The following is a 17,422-nucleotide window of genomic DNA, read 5'->3' on the forward strand; positions in this document are numbered from 1 at the left end:
TGAGTTACCGTATCTATGAGGACGAGGGCCGAGAAAGCGAAAAAAAAAAGGAAAGTAAGCTGGTACAAAAATAAAACAAAGCGTTTCCATTTAAATAATGCCTTAAAGCGGTTAATATAGCGAGAAGCAGTGACAGTGGTTTAAGCTTAGGTCTGCTTTGGCTGTGTTTGGTTTTTGCGTTAGGCGAGCAGTGAACATGATGACGGTAATTACAAGTGGCTTCTCCCCGTCCTTCGAGTGACGTCACGAAGTTAACGACTGCACTGAAGATAATCTGACCGATTGCCATCTCTTGAACGGCTTCTCGCTGTGAACAAGCGAAACGGGAAAATGAAACAAAGGAAACAGAGGTATGGTATGGTATGGTATGGTATGGTATGGTATGGTATGGTATGGTATGGTATGGTATGGTATGGTATGGTATGGTATGGTATGGTATGGTATGGTATGGTATGGTATGGTATACACACACAGGAATATCTATCAGGACTGCTGTCATTACTGCCAGTTTGAGCTCTCCAACGTAACATCGATAACGTTCCCGTGCTTTTAACGTAACACACACGTGTCGCATATATGCTCGTTACCTCTTAACGCCTTGGAGTTTTGCGAGCACTCAAGGAGGAGTCACATCGTTCTTCAGCCATTGGTGCCGATTTCATCTTTCGTCTTCCGCTCCTCGATGACCAAGTTATGCTAACGTCACGTCCAGTCCTGTAATGAAGCAAGGAAACGTGGAAAGCTTTTGCGAGTCAGTTGAATAATACAAAACCGACGTTGTCAGAGCCAGCGCGGCTTTCTTTTTTTTTTTTTTTTTTTTTCTTTTTTCTCGGGCGCATCACATACGATATCAGCGCGCGAATATTTCCGCTTTTATTTTCCAGAGCTCGCGCGCACATCCTCCCACGCGCAGTCAGGTGCGCTCGCTTAGGTACGTAAACTTCATCTCTGGCACGCATTCGCTACTCCTTACTCCAGTCGAGAAGACTCGCTAGAGAGCAAATTCTAGGCCGCGTTTCGTTCAAGGATCCCTTCTCCCCTGTACGCCCTCTCTATTATTCACCTGTGTAATAATTCACCTCCTACCTTTTCCTTTTTCCCTTGTCCGCCCTTCCACTTCTCGGACCTCGTAGTAATCTATATTCACGGCTCGTATTGATATGCAAATCGTGAAATGGTTTGCATTAATGCTGTCATATTACGAAACCCCGCTTTGTTCGCGCATACTCGTTTTTCCTACGTGCCTCGTACAACGCGCCTGGTTCAAAGAGCACCACTTACTTTCTTGTTCTTTTTTCGCACTCGTCGCATTGTTCCTAGGACTAAGCGCTCTCTCCCGAAAGCTCTCACACGACGACCTTCTACGAGGCAACAAATTGAGTTATATCCACTCAGTGAAGCGCAGAATTCTTTGCCGCTGCTTTGCGCCGGACCGGGCGTAGGTGCGAAGAATCGACGTTCAACATTTCGCGAACGAATAAAAAAATAATGCTTTATTTTTCATTTTGACTGGATAGAGGTGCGAAGAAAATAACAGCAGCGCATCGCTTCTTCCGAGCATCGTCTCCTTATCGACACTCGACAACGACCCGGTCCGTGTCAGAGTATGAAGCTGCCCCATCCTTCGACGTATCCACGAATCAATAGACCGGGCTGAGCAGTTTGCGACGCCTGCTTGCACTTCCTGAACGGGTTCACTCGCATATTGTGCTGCTTAGTCGGTTCTCTGCGCGTCTATTGATGGCTGAGAGCACGGCAAATGAATGAATACGTCTACGGCGTACAGCCTGCCCCCCACCCCCTTTAATCTGGCCCTTAGATATTCGCTAAACTGTCGCTTGAAGCAAAAAAAAAAAAAAAATGCGAATTTGCAAAATGAAAGGAAAATTAGACGGGTAATCAGTTCTGTGTAATCAGTTGCGTAAAGGACATCTTCAGGGAAAGTTTGCGATGGGAAAGGTGATGGGGCGAACGAGTGATTACGGCACGCAATGGATGTGAAAACGAGTGTCATTTGTACCGTGCAGCGATAAAATGAATGAATGAATGAATGAATGAATGAATGAATGAATGAATGAATGAATGAATGAATGAATGAATGAATGAAACTGCAGTATACGGCACCATGAACGCGGAGCTTCTAAGCTGTTAAATGGTGGACAGGCCAACGAGCTCTCCCGTTTTGCACAGTAGTTCATCATGAGCAACAAACCATCTCCCCCTCTTCTCCCCCCCCCCCCCCCCTTATCACCGTCGGCCTGCGCATCCCATTTACTCTACCTTCATTTTGCGTTCTCACGACATATTTGGTACGTTGGAGTAATTTCTCCTAAACATGACTTCGCAATCTTAGGCTTTCACGTTGTATTTTTCTTTTTTTACTGAAGAAAATTGATGGGCATATCCAGATAGATTTTGCTTGCACGTGAATTCTGACGCGTTTTAAAAGAAACAAGAACAAAGTTGAACTTGAGCGATTCGCTATTGGTTTGAAATGGAATCTGTCTTGAAGAGATGCTGTTACAATCCAACAGCCTTTCAAGGATCCTGCCCAATGTTATTTATATTCTTTTCTTTCACCCCTGGAAAGCAACTGTTAAGAAAACAGAAAAAGATGTGGCGCTTGAAGTGCAAGCAATGCAACAGTTTCTCGCTGGCCATCTTCCTCTGTCCATATTTTTTTTTTAGGAGACGATGAACCGAATGAGATAAAAATAAGAAACTGACCGCACACAGAGTGCGTTAAAAAGATTTAGTGAACTTTCTCAAGACTTCGCCAGAAGGCCTTGAATTGGATCGACGGGCGTGCTCGCCGGAACGGTAACTAAATAAATAACGCACGAAAAAAGAAAAAAAGAGGGGGAGAAAATATTGGCAAAAATGTGGGCAGGGGTTTTCGAATCATTCAGACATGCCCCCACGCCGATGCAAAGCTCCCGACGCATCCATGGACGATGCGAGTATACAAAGAGCATCTTCCCCGCGCAATATGCTCTCTGCGTTGCCACATGTTCCTTTGCTTGCCTACAAAGAAATGGAACTAGATACAAAGAAAGACTTATATCGGAGAACAGATATCTTAGCAGGCATGTACAAAATCATCGGCATGCTTCTGAGCCAAGGTGAAGTAGGTAAATGGGCCCTTAGAGAAGGTTATAAAAAGAAAAAGGAGAAAAACGACAGAACAGTTTCTGTTGTCGCAACAGAATTTCTGGGCGTTTCTAAACCGTGAACGTCTTGTGACTACAGAAATTGCTGTAATAGCATCAGAATTTTGTGTAGTTACCGAAGAGTTACCCCTCGTAGTTACCCCTCTATTTACCGAAGAGAGAAGAGGGGCGAAGTGTCTCCAATGGAAAATGACACAACCTGTTAGACCACAGCGCACCTAGTGGGAGAAGCGCGAAACGTCCGGCGTGGCTGCGAGCCACGCTACGCTGAAGAGCCTACTTGGTAGCCCATCTTCGCCTCGCTTATGACGTCACACCACCTGTTAGACTACAGCGCACCTAGTGGGAGAAGCGCGAAACGCCCGACGTGGCTACGAGCCACGCTACGCTGAAGAGCCGACCTGGTAGCCCAGCTCTCGCGCTGGTATGACGTCAATAGTCACGTGGTGTAAAGCGTAACTACCGGACCACGCTACGCTTAAGGCTCAAAACCTGGCGTAGTACTGATTTCACAATAAAACAATCTATGAGTAGTGATCATTATAAGAGATGTCTGGTTTGGTTTATGGGGAAGTGGCGTCCGTGTGCTGTGCGATGTCGTCGCACGTTAAAGATCCCCAGGTGGTCGAAATTACTCAGTAGCCCTCCACTACGGCTCCCCTTTCTCCCTTTCCACTTTCAGTCCCACGTTCATCCCTTCCCTTACGGCGCAGTTCGGGTGTCCACAGAGCAAGTGTGACAGTTACTGCGCCTTTCCCTTCCTGTGAACCTATTTATTTATTTATTACGCCGGTGAACTTTGATGCCTTCAATGAAATGCTGGTTGTGTTTGACAAGGGGCGTGCAGTGTACCGTCGCTTTCCCGAATTTATCTCGCTCGAAACGAGACTTGTTCACCTTGTCTGTCCACCAGCAATAAGCAGCTGAATGTAAAACTAACTTCCGTTCATTCCAACTGCGCAGCTAATTGGTTAGCTGTTTGCGAACAGCAGTCGCAAAGCCAGAAAATCGAGTGGCATGCGACTGGCCTGCGACTTTTGCATTTTGACCAATACGTCCATTGGTGACACTTGCTCAACGGTCGCACTAACTCTACGAGTCGCAAGTATGAATGGACCTTTATCCCCCCCCCCCACACACACACACATATACAGTAGCTTACGGCTCCTCTTTCTCTCTTTCCACTTTCACTCCCACCTTCTCCCCTTCCCTTACAGCGCAGTTGCGGTGTCCACAGAAAACAAGTGAGACAGTTACTGCGCCTTTCCTTTCCTATAAATAAATCAGTAAATCAGTATTGTGCCTTTATCTCTCTTTAAAAAAAAAAAAAGCTCACTAGACCTTTCATGGTTTATATGGTTTCTACAGCTTTGTCTTGACTAAATGTGGCTAAGGTTATGCATTCGTTTTAGAATTAATCTTAACGGAGAGGCAGACAGCTTTTTACGCCTCGTCACCACGCACGAGAGGCCATCGCCACACACGAGTTGGCAGAGTGTTACGTCAGCCGTTATCCGTGACAGGCATCAGACAGAATGCAGAGCTGCTGCTTAGATGTTCAGCATAAGTGCACGAGAAACGACCCTCTGTACGCACGTGCTAAATGCTCACCCTATCTGCTTGCGTGCTCACTGCTCAACGTTTCGACAGCGTGGAGAGATAAGGGGCCAGCTCACACCAACACAGCGACGGCCTCTCTCGATCAATGGAGCTTTTAATGCCTGACGCGACTCTGCGCATGAGTGCACGCGACGAGGAGGTTGTTTCGACACACGCGCGTCGCTCGTCGCCGTAGCAGCGACATACATGCAAATGGATATATGTGCGCGACCTCAAGAGTCCGTTCTGCATGTTGTTAACCACGGTATAGTTACAGTGTAGTATAGTTCACTGTAACCACGGCGCGAAAGGTCGCGGTAGCAGCGAGCGGTTGTTGTGGCTGTAGGAAGAAGGAAAAGAAAATGCACGAGCCTGCTAGTGGCTCTGTAGCTGAGCCACCTCCGCTGCCTCGTGCAGACAGAAGATAAAATAGAGACGAAAGAAAAGGAAGAGGGAGATAAACCTGATTGATTGATTTATAGGAAGGAAAAGGCGCGGTAACTGTCTCACTTGTTTTCTGTGGGCACCTCAACCGCGCCGTAAGGGAAGGCAGTAAGATGAGAAAGAAAGAGGAGCCGTAGTGGAGGGCCACGGCGTAATTTCGACCACCTGGGGATCTTTAACGTGCGCTGACATCGCACAGCACACGGACGCCTCTTCGTTTCGCCTCCATCGAAACGCAGCCGCGAGGTCGGGTTCGCACCCGGTCACTCCGGCACAGTAGTCGGGCGTCTTACCACTGCACCACCCCGGCGAAGACGCACGCCGCAACAACAGCCGTCATTCACCACCGAAACGGTGGCGGGTGCAATGACGGCCTACAACAGGTAAAAAATTCTGTGGCAGGCGAGCCCCTGCCGCAAGCGGCGGTTCCTACCTGTCCCAGCCCCTCAGGGGAGTACCAGCGAGCGGTGCTCACAAACTGCTGATTGATTAATAGGAAGGGAAAGGCGCGGTGTACTCCCGTGTACTCCGGCACAGTAGTCGGGCGTCTTACCACTGCACCACCCCGGCGGAGCTCACAAACTGCTGCCGCCTACCGTGAGAGTGAGGGGAGAGCAAAGGGAGTGGCAATACGACGATAGCTGCAGTCTGCTCTCCAAAATGCGGTGAGGCAGAAGAAAGAAAACACACGAACGTTAGGAGTAGAATGAGTAGCACTTGTGCGTTTGATATATACCCCAGTTCTTTGCTCGGGTTGCTACACCACAATAGCCTCTACAAATACACATGTATAGATGTGTAGCAACAATATATGCCACATGGCAAAGGGTCAATTTAATAAGAAAAATTAGAGGTTCTCCTAAATTTCGCTTAAAAAGAGAATGGCGAAATCCTACCCTTCCTCTTCTATCATTTGCCTCTCATCGTTTGCCTCTTATCGGTGTTCGTTGCAATGCTACATATAATTGTAATTGGTTTACAGGAAAGGAAAGGTGCAGTGTCTGTCACCACATGCCAACACCGGTACAAATTATGATTGCCCTTAATCTGCTGCGACGGTCTGCCGAAACACATGAGAGCAGACAGCACGAAAAATACCTCAAATGTTGCTTACAAACCGCAAGCAAGCAAAGATCACCGGCATCTTTGCTGGGAAAGAAATGTAGTCCCCTGGGACCCTTCTTGCCGAGGTAAAATTTTTGTTGCTTCTTTTCATTGGCGCTATCGGTGTCGGTGGTTACGCGGGCCGCAGTTTCATTGTAGCAACATATAGTGGACAAGTTGGTATTTTATTTAAATATGGCGTAGCAGTACAGCTTCCCTGGGCCTTCGTTTATGTTGGTTATTCATCATCATCATCATCATCATCATCAGCCTGATTATACCCATTGCAGGGCGAAGGCCTCTCCCATATTTCTCCACTTAACCCGGTTCTGTGCTAGCTGCATCCGCTTGACCCCTGCGAACTTTTTAATCTCATCCGCCCATCTAACTTTCTGCCGCCCCCTGCTACGCTTTCCTTCCCTTGGAATCCAGTTTGTTACCCTCAGCGACCATCGGTTATCCTCTCTTCGCACCACATGTCCTGCCCATGTCCATTTCTTCTTCCTAATTTCTACTAGAATGTCGGTAACTTGAGTTATTTCTCTGACCCACTCTGCACGCTTTCTTTCTCTTAATGTTACCCCTAACATTTTTCGTTCCATAGCCCTCTGGGTTGTCCTCAACTTAAGTAGAACTCTCTTGGTTAGCCTCCACGTTTCAGCCCCATAGGTGATTACAGGCAAGATGAAACTGTTGTATACTTTCCTCTTGAGCGATAACGGTAAGCTGCTAGTCATAATCTGTGAGCGCTTGCCAAATGCGCTCCATCCCAATCTTATTCTTCTTGTTATTTCCTTTTCGTGGTCCGGATCTGCGGTTACTACCTGTCCTAAGTAGACATATTCGCCTACTACTTCCAGTATTTCGCTACCTAATGTAAACTGCTGTTCCTTTCCGAGGCTGTTGAACATTACCTTAGTCTTCTGCATATTGATTTTCAAGCCTACCTTTCTACTTTTCCTGTCTAGGTCATCAAGCATTATTTGCAGTTCATCCCCCGAGTTGCTTATCAAGGCAATGTCATCAGCAAATCGCAGATTACTGAGGTATTCTCCATCTACCCTTATCCCTAACTGCTGGCTATTACGTCCTTTCAAAACACGATTTCATTTTCAGCGGAGAAACGCTTCGCAAAATGATACCACGGTACTACCCTGATGCCGCGACACCATATAATAATAGACTTTATCAGACTAAGTGACCGAGAAATGCCTTCCTCGATTTAATGAAGTTCCCTATTTAACGAAATATTGTGCGGCTCCCGTCAACTTCGCTGAATCGAGTTTTAACTGTATGTTGTTTCGCCGGCCATAAGTCAGCATTTCTGGAATGGCCCGTTGAAACGGTGAGGCAAAGCTGAGCACGAGATCCAGCCAAGGCTCTGCTTGGGGCTTAACTCTCTGACTTGTTGCCAGACTTTCAGTTCTGTTTCTCTCGAGAGATGGGTTTGAATACCGGTGTTTCCCGGATGAAACGAGGTTTACTGTAAGCTATACAAGCATGCGCGAAACTGTTTGTCATTCTTTCCGTGGATAAAGGAGTTTTATTAAAAGCTTCATTCATGCTCTGTTGATACTAAATCGTTTAATGCGGACTACCTGTTTGTTCGAACTGGAACTGGGCCTTGGAAACGCCGACTGCAATAAGGGACTACAAATTTGCTTCTCCACGTTATAAGACTTCGCGTAATCCGAGAAGACTTTTAATCTCGTCGAATTGTAAGTATAGATATCCAACTGCTTATACTGTGATGCAGTCTGATATCGACCTGCTCAGCGTACTTAATAAAAAATGCGTCCAATCTTGCGCAATTTCGCCTTCGGAATACTCCACATATTTCCAACAGGCGCTGTCGTTTCAAGCTCTTCTCGATTAAGAATAAAAGCTTCTTCAAAAATCTCCCAAGCACACACTTCAACGAAAATAACATCACGAAACAGGGGAGTTAGCATAAAAGAGTTTTCGTGACGTTATTATGTTCACCGCAGCTTCACGAACAAGATAAAAGCGCAACACGATCCGCGCAGCGATGTCGAAAGGGAGACCGTTATTTTCTGCATTCCGGAACTAATTTAACATAACGAATGCATGGATTACGCACTAAAGACAAGCCTGAACTGTCTAAATGCCTCCGTTATATCCGCACGGCTCGGGAAATTTGCCGCCGGTTTAGGTCATAGGGCTATAATTTCCGAGCGGTCAGGCACCCCCTCTCGTTTTTTCAGAATAAGGGAAGGCCGCGGGGAGAGGGAGTTGGGGAGGGGAGTTAAATGTGATGCCGGAGAAGTTTTCAGATTTATTGCTTGTTCTTTCTCTCCCAATTCTTTTTTTCTGCTATGGTTTATGGCAGCGTCCTGTTAGCGAATCGTGGAGGCCTGTAGAAGCGCTTTGTCATGTATATTTTATTTCTTAAATTTACTGGTGTATGGTTTCGTCATAGGCTTGTTTTTTTTCACACAAAATAAGAAATGCTGTTCTTGTTTCTTTTTTGAGCAGACATAGGTGGCCTCGAAAACCATCCGTGTAAGAGTTATATAATAATGTGGGGCCTGACGTCAGTGCCGCAGCTTTTGACGAAGTAGTTTTTCGTCGATTGGGTATTAGCTAAATGTGAGAAAGAGAAAAAAGCGCTCTCTACATCATAACTTCCATACACGGAATAATTTCCTTCTACTTGGAGCCTGTGAAGCCAAAGTGAGTGAGTGAGTGAGTGAGTGAGTGAGTGAGTGAGTGAGTGAGTGAGTGAGTGAGTGAGTGAGTGAGTGAGTGAGTGAGTGAGTGAGTGAGTGAGTGGAGTGCCTATGGTGTGCGGTGTATGTGTTTGAGTGAACTTAGTGTCATCAAAGCGCAGTATTAAATGCGATCTGCACCGCAGGAAATGGTTAAGTTCGAGAGGCATTTCTTGTTACGTCAGTGCGCGATAATTCTGTCGCTACACTGACTATACCGAGTCATGCATGTACTGAAAGGAAGTGGTCACAGTCACGCCACCTACACATGGAGTGGAGATATCCAACAAGCCTTGAATACAAAAGAGCATGGACACCTAAGGATTGACATCTGAGAAAACGGAATACTAGATGGGGTCATCCAGAGGGCAGGGATTTAGCCTGATTATACAAAGATCTAGGCAGTGGACATCTGGGCATTAAGCATCGAGGGAAGGTGGTCACATCTGGGATCTCGACTTCCCTCGCTTGATCAAGATAACGCAGCAAGTCCCACCTGAGTGCTTTCACGACCATGCATGATGCGCTTTATTGATAAATTTCAGGGATCTAAATGAAAATAAAAATGACTGTTTCGCCCTGCGCTTGATGCCATGCGCTTCCACCCTCTATGGAGTTATTGGCAGACCGGAACATCGAACTCAAACAACGCGTTCGGGGTATAGAATTTCTGCCAGAAAGAACCCACTCACGGGAAAAACCTTTAATATGCGAGGCTCCCCTCGTATCGAACAAAGGGCGTAGCCTCTGACAGACATGACGGATTGCGCCTATGATGCCGCCATAAGGAAAAAAAATGTTCACCGGACTTCAAAGCCGGTGCCTAGTACAGCACGCATGTTAGATGCATATTTCTGTTATTAGCTATTATATATGACCAGTAAGCCAGTTTGATATGCGGTACGTTTAAATGAGTGTAATAAACATAGACTACAAAATGTGCATGCTATCTACTTAACGAGACACTACAGTAAAAAGAAATATAGATATAAAATATTGGCCATATCGCCATAAAATATAGCTAAAATATCGCCTCATTCCCAAGAAAAAAAGAAAGCACGAATAATGATAGGTATGAGTTATGGTTTCAGTGGCGCGGATAATTTCCAACAGCTTAATTTATCGTGAAAAATATTTTTTCAAGAGCGCAACAGGGAATTAGGATGAAGGAAAGGTAATACGCAAAAAAAAAGAAAAAAGCAAACGAGCTCTAACAATCGATTGAGATAAGAAAAAGAAGGGATAGGATGGAGGGGTGGACAGGGACTCTCGTTCTCGGTTCCAGACTCCAAATGCCCCTCATTGATACCATGACCGTCTCTTTTCGGAGCTGTTTAGTGATTGTCTTAACAGCGTACTTATTGACAGGAGTGCAAACTTACACAACTGAGCACGATATAATTATCTGCAGGGAAATGAAGGCTACTGCACTCTGCCGCTCCCAAATTTTGTTTTTCGACCTTGCCGCACACTTCTTTTCTTTCTTTTTTTCCGTTTCGGTTACAATCTGAGGCCATATCTCGTATATCTTGAAGTATAAGATGCCGGTTCGGTCACTAAGCCCTTATTGGTCAAAGAAGGAAAGAATCTGCCCCAAACACACCGCACTGTCAGCGGGACGCACGAACAGACGGCGTGGGAAAACATTGAAGGCCACCAAAGGAGAAACAGCTTCACCCCCCTGGCTTGTCACCTCATCTCGGAGATTTCTCAGCGAGCACACATCTTTGCGCTGAAACAATTCTATTTGTTCTGGTGCTTTCACGACGTAACGAACATATCACATTCTGCTGCATGTTCGGCCTGCTTTCAAACACCAGTAAAATCGTAATCGTGAGATGCTTAATTGCACAAGATAGTGAGCTAATGCAATAAACAATTTTGACGGCTTGATAGAGCTGCGTACGACCTGTATTTGCGTCTGTCTCTTCACTCCGCCTTCACCATGAACATCGTTTCAAAACACAACCACAGAACAGTACAACATATAACCGTGTCGGCTCCTCGCTGTCCGACGCCAAACTAAATAAAAGGCTGTCCGAGCACGTGTTGGGTCGTCTGCCGCCGTGTCTGGCACCAAGGGGCGCTGCCAACGCCAGCGATGCATAGCGCGACTGCAGCACACTGTACCTGAGATCCTGAGACAGGCGCCGGAACATGCATTATGCGATCCGAAATGACCTTCACTGGCGCCGGCTTCCTACCCCGAGCACTCTCTCTCTCTCTCTCTCTCTCTCTCTCTCTCTCTCTCTCTCTCTCTCTCTTTGAATCTACATTTCTCTATCTACGGCGGCCTCGTTCACTTTGATCCGTACGCACGCAACAACAGTAATCTGAACAGGGTTTGCGAAGGTGATGGTTCCGCCATGGCCACCGGTCGGATGTCCATCCCGGCCTTTGATCGGCTCGCAGTCGTTCACACAAAGGTGATCGTCTGTAACGTGGCTGATTTCGCTTGCCACTTCAAAAGTTGGCGGTCCATTTAAGGAAGAGTGGGCCAAGACCACGTGGAGATTGTAGACGCCATATACTGGAATAGCATGGCATGGAACGGCATGGCTCTGCAGTGTATTTGATATTGCAGCATAGACTTAGCGACAACACAGATCCCACATTTCCATCTCACTGTATCATGGTCCCTTTAGCACTGCTCCGATTAAATATAAAACTTCGCTCAGTCTTTTGTTCTACAATATTCTTACACTTGTTAGGCCACATTTTGGATATTTGTTCCCTTGGTTGCTGAGACATATTGCAAAAAAAAAAGGGGGGGGAACGGGGAGGGGAGGGGGGGATGTCCCGACATGTGCGTCGCCCAGTGTCGTTCATCGCCACCCCCCCCCCCCCCTTTTACGGTTTCCGCAAAATAACCACAATATGCTTGGCAAGTGCTTCCGAGTTGGGCGACACAGTCTCCTAAGAACGTTTCTATACACGCCCTTTTGTGGGTTGTGTGTGGTCGGATTCAGGCGATGTTGCCTAAAAACCTCGCACAACGCTTTCTTTATTGTCTTCGGATTCCCTCCTGTCACACCAACTTTCCTCTGCCTCTGTCCTCGGTCGAGTGGAGAACATCTGCCAAGCAGTCATCGTTTGCATAGCAAGCACGTGTTTCCTGCATTGTCGCAAACATGGACGACGCTACTGTAAGCTCCACGCTTCTTTTTTTTATAAAGACGCAAACGACAAGGCCAGCATTCATTACAGCAAGCGCACAGAAGAGGCATCGCAATACGGTATAGCTCCGTTCGTACAGCGTCGGTTGTGGTAGCGAGTGTCGGCAAACGAGATGCATCGCATCCGCGTGTTCCCCTGTAATAATGCGCGCCTTGGCGTAAGTGCACGCCGCTGGCCCAGGCCACCTGCGACCCTCGCAATTCTACCGACCCGGAAGTTGAAGAGCTTCTCCGCATGTACCGGCATACGTCGAACTGATATTCGGAAGACTGTTCCGTGCTCGATTGTTCAGAACAATTTACAAAGTTTGGTTCGCTATGGAGAAAGCCGTAGTGGACGGCTCCGGAAATGACGACCATACCGCATAGCACACGGGCGCCTTGCCTTGCTCTTCGATCGAAAAAGCCGTCGCAGCGGGCGGGATTCGATCCCGCATTCTTGAGCTTCCTAATTAGTCGAGCTTCTTAATTAACCACTGCGCCACCGCGGCGGGGCTGGAAAGTGCAAAGTGTAGCATCCTCAGACAGAAAAGTAGTAGTAATGTGACTTCTTCCAGAATAATCTCAAGCTAGCGATATCCAAGCTGGGTGGATAAGATAAATGGCTTTATGGGCAGGGCGTATGTTATGAGAAGAACACAGCCTCATAAGTATTGCTTTCTCGCTTACTTTCGTTGGAGAAGAAGGTCCCCATGGGAGTGTCACTGCAATAGTAAGGCTAAAGCCTTTAATGGGTCATGCTGTCGTGGACATAATGTGTCCCGGTTTTGCGGTGGTCTGATTAGCCGAGGCGGGATTATGTCATAGAGGTCTCGACCAATCACAAATCATAGATTGATCATTCGCGAATTCGTGCCTTATATGGCCATATGTCAATCAACGACCAATAAGTGATTAATGACTAATCAATTAATTACTATTTGATGACTGAAGTTCAGTAATTCATTACCGATATCATTAAAAATTATTAACTTCATTGCTTTCTTAATGACTACTTAAATAATTACTAATGCCTAGATGATTAATTACTAATTAGTGTCACTTGCGCAGCAGATTGCGGCGCTCAGGCTTTCGCCTTTCACTACTTTAGCCGCTAAAGCACCTCGTAATTTTATTATTAGTGAAGTCGGTTAATGTCCGTGGGCTTCATGTGATTATAGCTCTACTGCTGTTGCTTAGTGGTTAGAGCGCTCGACTACTACGTATTGGAACCCGGGTTCGATTCCGGCCCCGACGGCTTCGTTTCGGCGAAGGTGTAACGCCACCCGCCGGTGTACTGAGATATGCCACAAAAACTACTTGCAGAAATCTAAGAGGTCTAAATTATCCGGAGTCCTTCACTACGACGTTACGCATCGTCTGAGGCTGTTTGGGATGCTAAACCCTATAAATCGAAGTATGCATCGTTTTCAGAAGTGTCATTTTCGCCCTCACCTCAACTCATCTTATTGATCTAAGCACCGAAATCAGATGTCAGTTCGGTTTCCACCGCTTCCAATTCCGGCATTTCCACCAATCAGGTGAGGGCGAAAAGGGCGAGAAAGATGGTGAAAATAATGCAAACTGGCAATACGGGCCCATATACATATGCTTATAGAACTGAAGGTCCTCTTGACCGATTTAAGCAAGCATAACTATATGCCTATAGATCAATAATTGCTGTCGCATTTCTCCCCGCTATATGCGGTCCACAACGTGTGCTTGACCTCGGTTTGTCTCTCTTCCGAGTAGCCATCTCCCAAGAACGACTAAGTACCTACACCCTTTCCCTCCCTCTCCCCGCAACTGCGTACTCAGCACCCTAGCGGCTTTCCTCCAGCGCTTCTCTGATGATCGAGGTGCGGCGAACGCGAGATGCGTGTCGCCGGATCAGTTGTCCTCTCTGTGCGCGACGTTTTTTCCCGCGGCATCGCGAAGCATTCCCAGCGGCATCCTATGTTATTGACGTCACAAAGAGAACGCCTGTCTACAGTGACACGAATGGGAGCCGGTTGCGCATGTCCGTGACGCCAGCATTCAGAAGGTAACCCCTTCGCCAGCAGCACCTTGCTTCCTTCTGCTATTTCCTAGCCGGGCTGTTGCTGGGGCAGCGCAAGCCCCGGAAGACGTGGGAACGGCTCTTGGGTGTAGCGGATCGTGGTTAAGGTGCAAGCCGATTTGAATATGGCTGAATAACGGACATAAGAAGAAAGTGGTGATCCAGTTAAACATTAACAGTCATGCTGACGACGCATGACATTGCTTAATCGAGCATGGTTGTAAGGACAGCGCTGTAGCGTCAGTATAACATGAGCAATGTGCTGACTGTCTTCATAACACAGTCATTCTCTCGACTTCTTCGGCTACAACACCAATATTGTGGAGCATGTGGAAGCAGTATTATGATGCGTGAGTGATGAAGATAGTGATGCATAAGAAGACATATATATGCTCTTCAGCTTCCGCATATTGGATGCTCCGCTGTGACGGGCAATGCCCCCTGTGCTTAGATAGTGAGAATGAAAAGTAGAATAAATAATTATCAAGAATGAAAACTTTATTTTGAGGTACGAGGGGTATGTGTGAGTGGGTTTGGCTTGTGGAGTTTTCATGTAGGCACGCTGAACTTTAACTCGAGACAATTCACTAACACAAGACAAGACCGGTACGTGGGCACGTACCAGTCTTGTGTTAGTGAATTGTCTCGAGTTAAAGTTCAGCGCGCCCACATGATGATGGAAAACCAACTAGCCGCCAATACAGCATTGCTTGGTTGTGGGGTTTAACGTCCCAAAGCGACTCAGGCTATGAAAAACGCCGTAGTGGAGGACTCCGAAAATTTCGATCACCTCCTATCTCATCAAAGCCCATTTATTCACTTGTTTTGTTTGTGAGGCGATCGAAAAAAAAAAAATTTGATTTTTCTCTTACTAGGAGAAGTCGCTGTCAGCAGGTGACATCTAATCGGACAATCTCGCGGCGACAAAGAAGCCCCACGCAGTTATCCAAAGCTCCAGCTGCTAAAAAAAGAGTCCCCGTAATCTCAATAGACGAATATCTTATCGTTGCTTCGACTTCTATCGCACTACCCTGTCACTTACTGCCCACGTCTCTGGTGTAGTAATGGATGAGTGAACGTGCAAGTTGATATCACGAGTTTTTATCAAGGTGCGCTATGCAAAAAACCTACCCAGAATTTTCTAACTTTGCACGCCTAAACAAATTTATGAGTGATACGTGCGCTTTTGACGAGACTAAAAATTCGAGGTCACTATTGCAGAAATGAACAGCGAGAGTTTGAGTTCTATTTGTTTGGGGCTCAAATTATTTACAGCCTTGAGAGAAGGTCAGTACCATGGCGTTTAGGCTGGGAGTCATTTCTCGCCGGTGGTCATTTTTGTTTGCTTTTCCAGAATAATCTCTGTCACTATAGCGGAAATACACTGCTGAGCACGATCAAGATGCCGTCGACAGAGTAACCGCTGTTCAAGAGAAAAATAAAATATCGTTTTCCTTCAGATATGCACGGAATGACATATTGGATGCCAACGTGTTCAAAACAAAACGAAAAAAAAAAAAAATCAAAGCATTGCAGCACTGAAGGTCTGCCCTCATAAGCATAGAAACGATCGGTTTCTCAGAAACATGTAGTACGTCGTATTTGTAAACAGCGACAGCCACCCTTCGAAAATCTCGGGGGAAAAAAAGTTTAAAAATGCGTCTAGTCGAGCGAGCCCTCCAATTCAGTCAAACTTGATCTGCGAGGGGAACAGCTCCAATTTAGTTTCTCAGAAAACTATGCCAGCGACACATACATACACGTACATACCCGTATGAAGGATTTGCGCAAATCCGTAGCCTATTTTTCCGAGTAAAGCACGCAAGGAAGTGACGTTCCCGGAAAGCACAACTACAAAGCTCTGGTAGATGCGCAAGCACGGATATATGTACCAGTCCCGCTATTGCCTAACGACCTTCCGGAGCAAGGATATCTCTGGCATTCATTCGCTGCATGGCTTAGAGGTCAAGGACGGGCCCGAGATGCTGGATTTGAAATTTCCTATCTTTAGTTGACGGCAAGAGCGCTGTGGCGCGCTGCTGACGTAGAAATAAAAATTACTCCAGGCGCTCTACGCTTTCCTATCAGAGGACATCTTGCTCATTTTTAGCCGCCACCATGCTTGGTGGATCGATACTGCAGCCAACGTGTTCTTCTTGCGCGCTTTTTTTTTTTTTTTTTTGCTTATCGATATACTTTCTGTATCAGCTTGAGCACATAACACGCCCGTGTTATCACGTGCAACATTTCAGCGGATACTGTTTATGCTTCGGATGATTGTAGGTAAAAAAATGTCCTCCTGAAGTTAAGACCCTAGAAAAAATTAAAAAAAAAGGACATTCCCGGCGGAATAGTCCCGCCGTTGAAGAAGCAAATTAAGCGGCTCCCCTAGAAAAAAAAAAAAAAAAAAAGAAACAGTCTCCGAGCAAAAATAATAAAAAACAATCCCCAATAATGAATCTTCCAAACCAATTTGGTAAAACAAAATTGTACTTCTTATTGGGTTCTTTCTTGGCTTTGGGACTAGATTTAACCATTGTTTGAGATCTGGGACCTCTGACTGCCTGACCATAATAATTGGTTCACAGGAAAAAAAAAAAGGCGCAGTGCCTGTCACACTTGTACTGTGGGAACCTGACCAGCGCCAAGACTGTCTGACCATTACATGTTTACAGGCATTGGGCATGATCAAAATGCATCGTGATAGAACCCGTCAAAACATACCATCCGGCTTGTTTTATACAGTGCGTGGATACCCAGCTCCCCAGCTGAGAAATACCATTTATTAAGACTATAGGTCGGTGTACCCACTCATGGGTGGCATTGGTTTTTCAGCGATAAAATTACCGGGACTGTGGAGTCGAGGATGATGTGAGCTGCATGCTGTATCTACCATCAAAGATCAAGTGGTGGTACACCTATGGTGGTAACACGGTTAAGCTATATATAGCCATGCTCTTACCTGAAATGTTAATCACTGCTCAAGCGATAACACTTGCTTCGCGGAGAATCCTTAGCACGGAGAGGAATAGCCAAGTACACGACACGCCCTTTTCAGTAGCATGACCCACTCATAAGCCGAGTGTCAAGCCAGGCGAAAGCTTGACTTTACATTTGATTGCGCCGTCTGGGGACATTTCGTCCTGCTTCGCAATTGGGGAC

General features: G+C 46.3%; 1 protein-coding gene across 1 annotated transcript in view; it reads left to right on the top strand.

The window, feature by feature from the left end:
* LOC146172845 (uncharacterized) overlaps window positions 1–17,422 on the top strand; it is an 81,475-nt gene that overhangs the window by 49,457 nt on the left and 14,596 nt on the right. The gene's annotated exons all lie outside the window — the stretch shown is intronic.

This window comes from Amblyomma maculatum, chromosome 11 (genome assembly GCF_055883805.1).
Source record: "Amblyomma maculatum isolate TAMU_Amacu chromosome 11, ASM5588380v1, whole genome shotgun sequence".
Lineage (NCBI taxonomy): Eukaryota > Metazoa > Arthropoda > Arachnida > Ixodida > Ixodidae > Amblyomma > Amblyomma maculatum.